The sequence below is a fragment of the Lissotriton vulgaris genome, chromosome 12 (assembly GCF_964263255.1).
Source record: "Lissotriton vulgaris chromosome 12, aLisVul1.2, whole genome shotgun sequence".
Taxonomy (NCBI): domain Eukaryota; kingdom Metazoa; phylum Chordata; class Amphibia; order Caudata; family Salamandridae; genus Lissotriton; species Lissotriton vulgaris.
The window spans coordinates 239128224-239142057 of NC_141700.1; the positions used below are offsets into that span (position 1 = coordinate 239128224).

At 49.5% G+C, this 13834-nt stretch overlaps 1 protein-coding gene across 1 annotated transcript in view; it reads left to right on the top strand.

Annotated features, from left to right (window-relative positions):
- The first annotated feature begins 2187 nt into the window (after positions 1 to 2187).
- ARL2BP (ARF like GTPase 2 binding protein) overlaps positions 2188 to 13834 on the top strand; it is a 332718-nt gene continuing 321071 nt past the window's right edge. Inside the window, exon 1 of the mRNA XM_086947737.1 lies at positions 2188 to 2275. The gene's annotated coding sequence lies outside the window, so the exon portion shown is untranslated. The remainder of the gene's footprint in view (positions 2276 to 13834) is intronic.

A 13834-nucleotide genomic window follows, 5' to 3' on the forward strand; every position in this document is an offset into this window, starting at 1 on the left:
TGTCTTTAAATTCTGCGTTGATTACTCCAGAGCCAAGTCTTCAGAAAGTGTAGTTTCCATGTGAGATGGATTCTATGTAATCTTACATTTTCCCCTTGTTTCATACAGTAATTGCCTATATGTCTTCTTTGCTTTATTTGGCATATAGTACATTAGTTTTGGATCGTTTCTTGATTTTACTTAATTCTTCTTGACAAATGTTCTACCGCCACTTCTAGCTTGTGAGAACAACCCAATCCTCTAGAAGCGCGCTTTCCCTCTTGTGTCTAGGAGAACAGGTCCCGCCACTAGGCTTCCCTAGAGCTCCATGTATTATGTGCCCTTCAGGCGGGGACGTGGAAGTGCCCCAGCCGGAGCTGCTGTTGCCCCATTATTGGAGGAGGCGGTATGATCAGTTTGTTGTCTTTGAGTAGCACCAGTCCTGTGCCTTGCTTAAGTCTGCACTTTATTGATTACCAGCATGGTGGTAGCTACCGACTAGGAGGGATGCAAGGTAAATTGCTGACGAGTGATCAGATGACGCTTCTGGGTTTTATGGAGGCGATGGCCCCCTCTGAAGCTTGGACTGAAATGATCCCACTCTCTTGGTACCCTTCAGACACAGGCAGTGGGTGGCCGGTTCCTGCCTGCTGTCTGTGACTTCTAGTCTGTGCTTGACATCTTTTTGTCGGCTTTGTGTTTTAAGCTTCCAATTGAGTTAATGAATGTTCATCTTTCCGCAACCCTAACTACTGCCATAGAAATTAAAACCGAACTACATTTCTTTATTTCTCACTGGGCCCTCCCGAGTTCGATCCCAAAACATTTCAACCAATTTGGACTGTACACTTGCAGTTCAGTGATCTGGTATCACATTTTTATTTGACATAAGTGTGGCTCTGTGTGTGGGGGGCAGGCTCTGTGTGTGTAGGTGTCGGTCTGTGTGTGTGTAGGTGTGGGTCTGTCTGTGGCATTTGCGAGAGATTAAGCTATTGGCATTGTAAATGACAATGCCATTTATTTATCCGTTTTAAAAACCAGCACATAAATGACAATTTTGTCATTTACAATGCTAATAGCTCTAACTTTTGCAAAGGCGAAACCGTTGCATTGTAAATGCTTGTTTATTTTTGGGGGGAGACCCCTCAAGCCCCCTTTTTCTTTTTTTAGCATTTACCACACATGCCTTTTCTAAGTATCTCGTAGTAAAGGTATGCGTGGTAAAGACTGTCGTTGTAACCACGCATGCGTTGTAATGCATGCGTGGTAAAGGTTTTACGTGGAAACGGCCGCGTTGTAGTGGCCGTTTCCCCACCCACAGCAGGCACTTCATGTGTGTTTGCTAACACTGCTCTATTCTCACTAGTGGAGAAGTTACGGCAATGACCTCATGTCTGGTGAGCATTGTAGGGGAAGGGAAATGGAGCCATTTTCGCTCTGGATTTCCCTTCTCTTTTTGCAACTCGGGAGCAGCAACACTGCCCTGGTGTCTCCAAGGCTTAAAGTGGAAGCTTTTTCAATATTATATACAAGCCATAGTTGCTGCTTATTTATCTAATGCAACAACCATTGATAAAGCCAATAGTCCTGGCTTGTTGTAGGTATGATGTCACTTGTTGTATCATATATCTAGATGCAATGACAGAAACCGCAAAATACAAATCGGGGACACACTATGCTAAGAACAGATTTTTTTAGTTTGAGTGTTTTAAGCCACGCCCTTAATTACACTGACCACGCCCATTTGAGAGACCCTCAAGTTTTTTCATCCCACTTAAAACCCTGCCCACTTCGACCACTGATTAGATGCAACTTGTCTTGAATACGAGAAACAACAACCTCGACAGACTTCAGTAATCATTTCGCATCGCGCCCCAGAGACACTTTCGAGCGTTTATAACAAAGGCATTTTACGCTGGGAGAAGAGGAACGTGGGTAGTGTAGTTCACAGAGATTAACCCGCCATGAGTTATTAAAGAATCGACCAATACGTGCCGCCCGGGCATTTTGACTCCGTTTCTTAATATTATATTCCTTGCATCCAGGGGCTGTCTAACCACCTCTCTCTACACCAGCAGCTACGAAGAACGGGCTTCGTGTCGGCTTTGGTATTTCACGTGGCGAATTTTACTCCACCGCAGCTTCTGTCTCCATGGCAATAACTGACAGTCGAGTGACCTCGCAATAAACGCTACTCTGATTGGACGAGGCTCTCGCAAAGTCGGCGTCTGATTAGAGGGAGTGTATCGAGTACCGAACAGGCATAGGTGGTGGAACTAATAAAGCAACCAGCAGGGTAAGTACTTTCTCTTCCTTTTTGGGGGAGAACTCTAAAACGTGCCCCTCAGATTACAGTGGACAGCCGGTGTCTACATTGTTTGTATTTGAATACCCAGAGAGAAGCCACAGCGCATTGTTTTCGTGCAGGCCAGGCCGCACAGCAGAGCGCCAGATGTCCAGCCACAAGCTTCAAAACAAACGTTCGACCAGGTCAGGCAGGCGCCTGGACTGTTCTCCAGCTAAGGCAGCTTCCAGCCCCCCTTACGAAGATACGCTTGCTAGAGTATGAGTTCATGAAGCTGGCTCGTTATAATGTACATAAACGTATGGAGAGGCATCTTCCTTATTACTATTAACATTCGCTGTTTGATTATCTAAAAAGACTTGAGCCAGCCCATTTTGCAATTTATTTTGGAAGTCAAAGGTGGCCTGTACAGTAACCAGTTAAATGCATTGTGTACTTTTAAGGGCTTACCTGCATTAACTCCAAGTATATAATGCATTGACTGCAGTAAGAATCTTGCGCGGTCTCGGGTTGAGCCATGCTTGTTTCAGGGAGTAAGTCCACCCATGCTACAGTACATTTGGATAGCAAAGTGGATTTTGTGCCACTCCTAGCTGTGATTGATTACTGTAATAAATAACCACCACATCTTTGAGATGGTTAAGATTCATCTGCCACTCAGATTGAATATATTGTATTGTATCGCTACATTTCTATAGCGCTTACTGCTCTTATGTGGGACGCTGAAGCACTTGTCTACACTGTGTAGGGTGTGTGTGGAAGTGTGTTGTCTTTGCCTTGATCCTATGAGTGAAGTGTTTCCGTGTCATGGATGATGACCATTGAGGAGCGGTTATGTCATAGGACACTACACTTAGCAGAATGATGAATGAAGAGGTGTGAGTTATGGTTTTCAGTAAAGCTTTTAGTAGCTTACCAGTTCCCTTCATAGTATTTCTTATTATACTTAGCTGGTTGCTTCACTAGGCTGTCAATTTTGGGATATTTTCTCTCCTGATGTGGCCAGCCAATCAAGCACTTGCTCCCACTGGACCTTCACTCCTGCACTAGCTAGAGGGCCCAAGGAAAAAAACACCCTCTGGCTAATCGGAATGTTCTATTTCTTTTTTTTAAATTGACTTCGCAGGAGTCTAGCGAGAGTCCCTTGAAACCAACCGTCCAGATATACAAATATTTTGTACCTTAATTTCTCAAAAACTACTGAACGGACTTACACCATATTACAAAAGTGCGCTTTCTGTGCCAAGATCTAACTCCCTGCCATATTTGGTATAATTCTGTTCATCAGTTTTTGCTGTATGGCTGTCCCAAACATGAATTGAAAAATGCATGGCAATTTTGCATTTTTGGTTCACCTCTTTTTGGTGACCTCCACTTGTCAGATCACCCCAAAACTTTCCAGGGAGGAGCTGACTAAAACAGCCAGTTTTGGAAAGTTTCAAGAAGATTCGTCTAATGGCACCAAAGTTATTAGCAAACCAAAAAGACATTTCTTTTGGAAGCACAGACTGCCACTGGCTTTATATATATATATTCATTTATTTCATTTCTAAAGCGCTCTATCACCCAACAGGCATCCTGGCGCTGGCAGTTCAGTACAGGTAAAGAGACGTGCAGTAGAGAGGCAGGGGTAGACCACCCAAAACAAGTAAAGCAGTTTAGATTTTTGGAAACAATAACATTTTTAGTCTTCTTCTAAAAAGAAGAAGATCCCCCAACTTGTACAGAATATATTTATTTGATTTTGACCTTTGATTTGAAATCACGCTTTGTGAGTGTAGTGTTTATTTATATAAAAATATATATTTGACAAAGTGTGTATAAAATACATTGTATCCTAAAGATAGAAATGGAAAATCTCAATTAGTTGTTAAAAAAAATATGAAATGAATATGTATATATTGCTATTTGGTTTGGGCTTTCTCTGTGTGTACGTGCTGTACACTTTTGATGTAACTTTTATGACCTTCTACCTTACTTCCTTATGCCACATGATTAAGTTCACTAAGCTACTTTAACCTGTACGTGTTGGTACAGAATAGCTGTTCAAGTTTAGTTTGAGCCATTTCTACTAGTATTTTATACTTTAATACCATTCAATACAATAATAATCCTATCCTTCCCTCTTGAGTGCGCTACAGCAATAATTTTGCTATTGCTAATAGACCAAGTATTTCCGTTCAGATCTCTCAACATAATTTAGGGCCCTCCTTATAATGATTTGCCTTCCCCGAGTTGTCACGCTGAAGTAGTCCTGTGCCAAGACTGGAGCACTGCTTCCCATAATTTGTGGTATTGCTGGTCTCTATCCTTTCACTTACCAACAGTTCCATCCCCTACATTAACCATAACCTCTGTAATCATAAATTAAATCCTGCTGCTTCTTTTTTCTTTATAAGGCCTGTTTTGCTGCCAATAATAAAAATGAGATTGTTTTCTTTTTGGATTTAAATTGTGGGAGTATCTTGTCTGATGGTGCACACAGCAATATAACTGATGGATGTTGGGGCCAAGTCCAACTCCATTTTCTTAGAAGAACTTTTTAGTACCTCATTCCACTATGTAAGTGTAGGCAATCCCATATGAGGTGCGGCAATGTAGCCCACCCCTGCATCTTTTCCAACATGTGGCACTGGTGTTGTCAGTGCGGGGTAAGGTGCCACCTATCTAGAGTTTTGTATACTACCTCACTATCTTGTGAATGTTTGACATAATTATATGTTCCTCTAGTATCTGATCCCCATTGGTCCCCGTCTAAAGTAATCGCCTCCTTAATTTTCCAAGTGTTTTCAAAAAGGATATTGTTTGTTTTATTTAGTCTAGAACAAGTTAAGGGGGGTAGGTGAAACCTGCAGCCCTTAAAGGGTAGAGAGATTCTCTAAAGTGAGAATGGAGGGATACGTCCTCCCTGTGGTATACTATAGAACAAAAGGTATCCCTTTCAAAGTGCGACTGGCTCCTTGAAGGCTAATGAAGGACCAATGGTATGCCGCGTGATAGCACCCCCACTAATAGGGGTGGGGAGGGAAAAGCGAGCCTTTTCTTTATATAACCCTCACCCACTCTAGTAGTGGCATGCTTCATCATCCAGGCCTTCTGTTCCAATTTTTTGCATTAATCACCCACAGATGTTAGTGCGTGTTATTTAGACCATGGAAGTCACTCCTTTAATAAATACCTCAGAAAGCCTCTCTCTGCATGAGTGAATTCTATGAGACGTCAGTCAATGGTGTTTCTGTCATTTGCAGGTCACATACAAAGATATCAAACCAGTTCATTGTGTGTTGGTCAAATTAGTGTTTCATCTGGTCGAATGTTTTGATGGTGTCTGTCCATCGGTATGAAGGTACTGAATTTAAAAATTCCTGTTAGATTCCAATGCTGAAAGCCTTTAGGTTGAGCAACCTCAGATCGTGCCCTACACATCTTAGGACTTTCCCCATTTACAACACCTTTCCAACCAATCGAAACAATTATTGTTCTCTATATCTTAACTGTTTATATAGCTTGTGGTAGCTTTGAGCACTCTTCCCACCATACAGGTAGTGCATGTCTGACATGTTGCCCATGGTGAAACTGCCAATCCTGATTGAGAGCTACCTGGTTGAGACATACACCTATTAATTAATGACCATCAGGTTTGAGGTACCATACTAATTTTGAATGTAAGAAATACATATGCCTCCTTCATAAACCATTATATAAAGAGTGGACATGGCAAACCAATCGCTTCCAGCCCCATTCCATTATCGCAAGTTTGCACTCACCTTCCTGAAAGAACATATTGAGAACATAAGGAATGTTCTACAGAATGTGCAGAAATTAGGGGCTGATACATTTTTCAAGATTGCAGTACATCCTAACAGTAAAAAAAAAACCAGTCTTTTCCACTGTTAGATGTTGTTTTGTAAGTTCATGATTACAATGTTGTGTGCGATTGATGGCCACCTCTCATAGATAAAGAAATCTATGCTCATCCGCTCGGGATTGGAATACAGTAGTGGGCCAGTGTACTTAGTGTAGGTTTGGGGTAGGAAGCAGGACTCAAAATCATAAATTTTTTTTTCAAGTACAGTGACTTGAATAATCTACTCAACCTAACTGTAATGAGCTTGACCTATAAACTAGTTTCATATTCTGTGATCCTATGCAAATATTTTGTTTCACTGAGTCCCTTTTTTCTTTATTATCACATATGAGAACACTTTCAAATAAGCGAGCTCCGCATTCTTGCTGTATAAAAAGTATTTTTGTTTGATTTAGTAGACTAAACATTAGTCCCATTTATAATCAGAATCTAGCCCACATGTAGGGTTAGCATAAACCTTACTTACCTCCGAGTTCACTAATAGCATTGTTAGCAGGTCATGGGCAGAAATGTTTCATGGTTCATGTTTACAATCAAATGATAGAAGGGGCGTGGCCGAGACAGCGATGTAAGCGGACGCGTCTCGTGTGAGCTCCGTCGTCCCGCTGTGTACTTAGCCTGTTTAAGCGACGTCCGGGGGGTTTCTTTTGCCTGGGGGCCCCCCCGACTACTGCAAGCCCTACCAGCAACACCTTCCGGAGGCGAGTCCTTCTTGTTGGGACCCCCGCTGCGGACGCCCGGAGCCCCGGGATCCCCGCGATCGGCCTCTGGCCGCCATCTTGCCGCGGGGGTTGCCGAAGAGTCCCCTGGCCCGACTCTCCCGGTGCAGAGCTGTTTTCAGAAGCTGGCGAGGAGCTGGTGCCTTCCTGAGCCCTTCACGTGGCGAGCCTCCCGCCGTGGTGCCGACTGCTACCTGGGCGCACCATCGAGGCTGCTGGCGCCGGGCTTCCCCCCGGCTGAAGAAGCTGCGACCGCCCGAGCGCCGAGACTACGAGAGGCCCCGGCTTGGGCGGGAAAGAGAGGCCGGACCCAGAGTGAACGCCGGAGGCTCTTCCCATTCGAGCCCCAGCCCCAGATCACGCATCCGCCGCGGGACCATCACGGTGAGCTGCAGCCTCCACGCCGCCCCTTCCCCCTGGCTGTCCCTGGCGGGGTCTGGCCCGCCCGAGCGCCGAGACTACGAGAGGCCCCGGCTTGGGCGGAAAAAAGAGAGGCCGGACCCGGAGTGAACGCCGGGGGCTCTTCCCATACGAGCCCCAGCTCCAGATCACGCATCCGCCGCGGGACCATCACGCAGAGCTGCAGCCTCCGCGCCGCCCCCTCCCCCTGGCTGTCCCTGGCGGGGTCTGGCGCTAGGAGGGCCCTGCTTCAGCCCTGACCGCCATCTTGTCCTCCTGACAGGCTGCTAGTGGGGCTGCATCTGGAGGCGGGTGGCCGACTCGCACGCCCACGCGACCCCCTGCTACCGACCACCCTGCTGACCTAGCGAGCCTCGACTGAGGGCTGTGGGGCCGCCCGGGCGCTGCACTTGGGGAAGGCCCTGACTCACGCGGGGGCGGGAGGCCGAATCTTGCCACAGCCATCGGAGGTCCTCAGCCCGTGGGACCCGCACTTTGGCCACCACGGGAAGACTGCTGACAAAGGACCTCCACCACTCCCTCTGCCTACACACCGCCTTGCCTCCCCGGCGGGGCCATCTTGCTCGCCCACGCAGCCCCCCTGCGCGCCGGACCCCTGCTGCCCAGGCGCTCTTTGCAGGCTGACATCAGGCCAGTCCGGCTTCAGGTTTGCGGAGGCCCTACCACACCCTGCCATCTCCTGCCTTGCGGTCTAGAGCCCCTGATCGTGGACCCTGGGTTGCTGGACCACCGGGACACCTGTGAGACCTCCCTCGGACTCTTCTCTACCGCGGACCGGGGGCTACACGAAACAGCTTGCCCTCCCCCCCGCTATCCTCCGACGCCCTGAGCGGACCATGACTCGTGGCAAGGGGAACAAGCCGGACCCCCCAACGGCGGCGACCAAAGGTGCGTCAGTGGCTTCCATGTGGGGCAAAGCGGGCTCGCCGCCATCTTCCGGAGGCCCCTCAACAACAGGGGGAAACCCCTGCCGCCTGCCGACTCCCCCCCAGTGACTCAGGCCTTCATGTCCTCCTTCATGGCGGACTTAAAGTCCGAAATCGGATCCCTCAGGACGGAGGTTCACTCGTGCGTCAAAGAGTTGCGCAAGGAAGTCACCGACCTCGGCGACCGGGTTGACGGCCTGGAGAAGACGGTTGACTCCCGAACCGAAGACCTGGAGCAGATCTGGCAGAGGGTGGCGACCCTGGAAGAGCAACATATCCAGCTCCAGATCAAGCAGGAGGACCTGGAAAACAGGGGACGACGCAACAACCTTCGCATACGGGGTGTGCCACTCGGAGAAGAGGGGACTAATACCATGGCCTACGTAGCCCTACTCCTACACGTGGTGTGGGGCGAGGAGGACGCCCCTCCACCGCGCCTTGATTGCGCACACCGTGTCTTTGGGGCGGGGAGCAAGGCGGGCCTCCTGCCCGACATTGTCACCAGGCTCCACTACTTCACGGAGAAGGAGGCCATACTAAAAGCGGCTAGAGACCACCCGGACCTGCGGTACGAAGGCCACAAGATCCAGATCTTCCAAGACTTGGCTCCCACCACGCTCCACAGGAGGAAGGTCTTCCGCCCGATCACGGAGAGACTCTGGGCCCTCAACGTTTCCTATCAGTGGGGACACCCTTTTGCCCTCACCTTTCGGTGGGAGGGTAAGAGACGGTCCCTCCGATCCTACCGAGAAGCGGCGCAATTGCTTGATATGCCGGGGTCCCCGGATCACAGCCCATCCCGCTCTCATCACCCGGAGAAGGCCCCTCCGCGCCCAGACTGGTCCACTGTGCGCAAACGTCGCCGGACCCCCCCTGTGGACAGGCTCTCCGCCTCACAGACCAAGCAAGACATTATCGCTCACATTCGCTCCCTTGAGGGCGACCGTGAGGATCAGGCCTCCCAGCTTCTTGTCTCCGGCACTGAAGGAGGGGACCGCCCCTCAACTCCAGATAACATCTGAACTTATTTAGAGAGACCCCTGCTGCCCTGAGCATGCCCTCGCCACCTGGCCACTTGGACCTGTCCTACCACGCCTCGGCGGCCTGACCCTACTGTTCTTGGGGCTGGGGTCCCCCTCCTCTCTAGAGGGTTGCCCCCGTGACTTCCCCCCCCCTGAGGGGGACAGGAGGAACAGACAATGGGTCTCACCCCTATCGGGCCCTACTCCACAACGCCAAGCCTCAGTGCCCGCTTGGCGACTGGTCCGAACCTGAGGATCCCCCGGCTCGACGCACCCCCGGACTTTCTTGTGACAGCGGGGTGGACGGGCTGCGAGACGACCGGACTTCATTTCACTCACTCAGATCCCCGCTCCCTCCCTTTGTCCCGTAGGAAGTGACATTCCTGTGTTCATCCGAACCCTCGGGTAGAGGATGTCCGGTACCTGGGACAATGTACAATGGCCCTGTTGGCCTGTTTTGGTTGTGCTTCTTCTCTACACCCTTTATCTTCCTTCTCTCTCTTCTCTTCCTACTTTTCTCTCGCGCTGCCTTCTCTTCCTGTTCTCTCCCCGCGCTTGCGGAGGGGTGGCATGGTGGGACCTACGGGGGTTGGCATGCTGGAGGCGAGGTGAGACTGCCGCTGCCCTGTCTGCGGGGGGGATTGCTTCATTCGTTCTTGCGCAGCTCCGCCCCCCCTTAGTGCGATGACAGCGAACATCCCTGCGCCCTTGAAGGTCCTCTCACTCAATGTCAAAGGGCTCAACTCCCCCAACAAGCGGAATCAGATATGGCGCTATCTCTTGCATCACTCCCCTGACATTATCCTCCTCCGGGAGACGCACCTTCTGAAGGGGGATACCAGGCGCATGGCGCACCCTAGATACCCCACGCAGTTCTGGGCTTCCTCTGACACCAAGACGGCGGGGTGGCAATCCTCTGCAGGGCTGGCTTTAGACGGGGACCCACGAAACCCTTCAAGAGTGCTGACAGGCGTTTCCTCCGAGCCACGGTGCAGATGGGTTGTGCACAGCTCACCCTGGGATGTGTATATGCGCCCAACCAGTCGCAGGACAAATACCTCCAGGCACTCCTGCGGGACCAGTTCCCATCAGGCGACCCTAACGTGATCCTGGGCGGAGACTTCAATCTAGTGTGGGACCCTGAGTTGGATCGCGCGGGAGCCTCCTTTAATGGCACGGGGGCGATGTCCTCTACCCTTCGAACGCAGCTTACAGACCTGGGACTCGTGGATGTGTGGCGCTACCACAACCCGGGGACCCGGGACTACTCCTTTTATTCACACTCCCATAGGACATACTCCCGTATTGACTATCTCTTCACCTCCCTTGAATTGGCCCGAGATTCCTTAGCTGCCGCTATATCCGACATTTCCCTATCGGACCACGCCCATGTGGAACTTTTGCTACAAGACCCCCTGGCCCATGCCACTCGTGAGCGCAGATGGGTGCTCCCGCCGAGTGTCCTTCGGGACCCGGAGGACGTCGCCAGCATTCGTGACGCCATAGACTCGTATTTCGCTGTTAACGACACCCCTGACTTGCCCTTCCATACGGTCTGGGATGCCTTCAAGGCCACCATTCGGGGCCACATTACCTCCCTGGCGGTGGCGCGGAGGAGGGAGGCGTTCAAGGTGGAAACCGACCTGGCTAGTGAGATCAAACAAGCGGAGGCTCGGGACCGGGACTCCCCTTCACGGGCGTCTAAGAGAACGCTTGCCAACCTCAGGGGGCAACTCCGCACTCTGCGCACCAACAAGGCAGAACACTCCCTGCTGGCGCTCAAACAACGCTACTATGAGGGCGGGGACAAAGTTGGCCGCCTGCTGGCTGGCAGGCTGCGAGCGCGTGCAGCCAGGGCCCACATCGCCAACGTCAAGCGGCAAGATGGCACCTGCGCCACCTCTGTGAAAGCCAAGCAGGACGCCTTCGTCGCCTACTACTCTTCCCTATATGCAGAGGAGCCTACCTCTGCGGAAGCACGGGAGGCCGTTCTTGCGGATTTTGAGGGGTCTCCGCTGTCCCCGGCGTGTGCAGCTACACTAGAGGGTCCCCTGCAGGAGGAGGAAATAACAGAGGCTGTCAAGGACCTCCCCACTGGGAAAACCCCGGGACCGGACGGCCTGCCGTTGGCCTTCTACCGCCTATTCTTGACCCAGCTCCGCCCGCACCTACTGCGACTATACGGTTCCTTCTCTGACACCACTAGCCCGTCTCCCGATATGGGCCTGGCGGAGATTGCCCTGATCCCCAAGCCTGGGAAAGACCCCGACTTGTGTGCCTCCTATCGCCCCATCGCCCTCCTGAATACTGATCTTAAGATCTACACCAAGATCCTGGCCAAACGGCTGGACCCGTACATGCCGGGATTAGTAAACCCGGACCAGGTGGGATTTATTCGGGATCGTCAGGGGGCCGATAACGTTCGCAGACTGGCACACTTAGTGGGGAAGGTACAGCATTGGGATATACCGGCTTGCCTCCTCTCGCTAGACGCAGAAAAGGCCTTCGACCGGGTCGATTGGACCTTCTTGCGGGCGGTCCTCCAGAAACTAGGTCTTGGCCCTAACATGATCTCTAGGTGCATGGCCCCCTATCTCGGACCACAAGCCAGAATTCGGGTCAACGGCCAACTGACATCGCCGCTCCCGATTCACAGGGGCACGAGGCAGGGATGCCCGCTCTCGCCACTCCTGTTCGCCCTAGCGGTGGAGCCGCTGGCGGAGCTGATTAGGCGCACTCCTGACATTCATGGAATCCCCCATGGACTCATTAAAGTTAACACTGATTGGGAGGGCTAACGTCATAAAAATGACAATGTTTCCTAAAGTGCTTTATAAATTAAGGTCAATCCCATTTAAAATTGACGAGAAAATTATTAAGAAGATTGAGTCCATTTTCATGAAATTTTTATGGCAATATGGTAAAATAAGGAGGTCTAATAGATATATGTCACTACCACAAGATAGAGGGGGGTTGGGATTGCCAGATATTAAGAGCTATCATTTTGCATGTCTCCTGGTAGACATGGCTATCCTACTCCATCCGGGGGGCCCAACCCTCAGGCAGGCGGTGATACCATCAATTTTTCAGCTATTGGTGGGAAGTGAAGCCGTAGGGCTTTTATTAAGGAGGACCCAGAGGAGTTATTATAAGGAAATTGGGTACAAGACGTTGGAAGGTATATGGTATATATGGAAAACTGTTAAAAAAGCACTAGATATACCCACTATCCACTACCGCACACCACTTTGGAATTCAACACTCTTTCCAAATCTTAGTAGGGATGGAACGTGGCGTCACTGGGAGAGCCATGGTATTGTGGAGTTGGGGCAAATAATGATTAGAGATCACTGTAGAACGCTTGAAGAACTCACACACCAATATTCACTACAAGGCTATCAAGGGTTCAAATACCTACAGATTGTAAATAGAATTAAAGCAATTAGGCCACGTATCACTCAGCTTGGGAAATTCGAACTAATTGAGTATTTGAAGTCAGGGGGCCATAGAATTAGAGATATATATAAAATATTTAACGACGCATCAATCGACGATATTGAAAAAACTGAAACCACATGGTCCAAAAAATTGGGAGATCCCGAAATAGACCTTGATAAAGCGCTAGATATGGATAAGAGGCTTCTACGTTCCTCGAATCTCAGGGCCCAACATTTTAAAACACTATTTAATTTATACTATACGCCCGAAAAATTATTCTCTTGGGGGAAAGCGACAGATAGTAACTGCCCCAGATGTGGAAATGGTACAGCAGATCTTATACACATGTTCTATGGCTGTGAAAAATTAAAAACTATTAAAATTGAAATAACACGGTTTTTAGAGGGGCTACTCGACGTCAAAATTAACCTATCCCCAACCTTGATAATATTTGGTTGTGATGTGAAATTAAACATGAGTACGGAGGCCGAAGCTTTAGTTTTTATTTCCATAGCAGTCCTTAGAATTTTAATTAGCGCAGCCTGGAAGGATACAGAAGCCCCAACTTTTCAAATGTGGTTGTGTAGAATGTTGGGTATACATAATATTGAGGAAGCATTATATGATTTAAAGGGAACGAAGCTAAGGGATATGGGCAAGCGATTTTGGGCCCCAGTGGCTACTTGGAGGACTGCAAAACTACAAATGAATGATTTACTGGCTGTGTAGTTATTTAACATGTCAACTGACTGTGTACTGTATAGTATTCTTTCTGCTTTTCTCGCCTGACGATATAATGTAATGCTTCTATCTATGTATTTATGTACGCATTTATGAATATGTATTTACCGGTATGAACTCTCAATAAAAATATTAAAAAAAAAAAAAGGAATCCCCCACGGGGGACGCACCAACAAAGTAGCGCTGTTTGCGGATGATCTGATTCTTACTCTTACGCGCCCTCGGGACTCCCTCCCGGCGGTGCATGAAGCCCTCTCACTGTTTGAACAAGCATCCGGCCTTAAGATTAATCACACCAAATCTTGGGCGCTTAACCTCACCATCCTGAGGAGGAGGTCAACTTCCTGAAAGGGGTTACACCCTACTGTTGGGCGGAGGACCACATTAAATACCTGGGTCTGGACCTAACGCCCCAC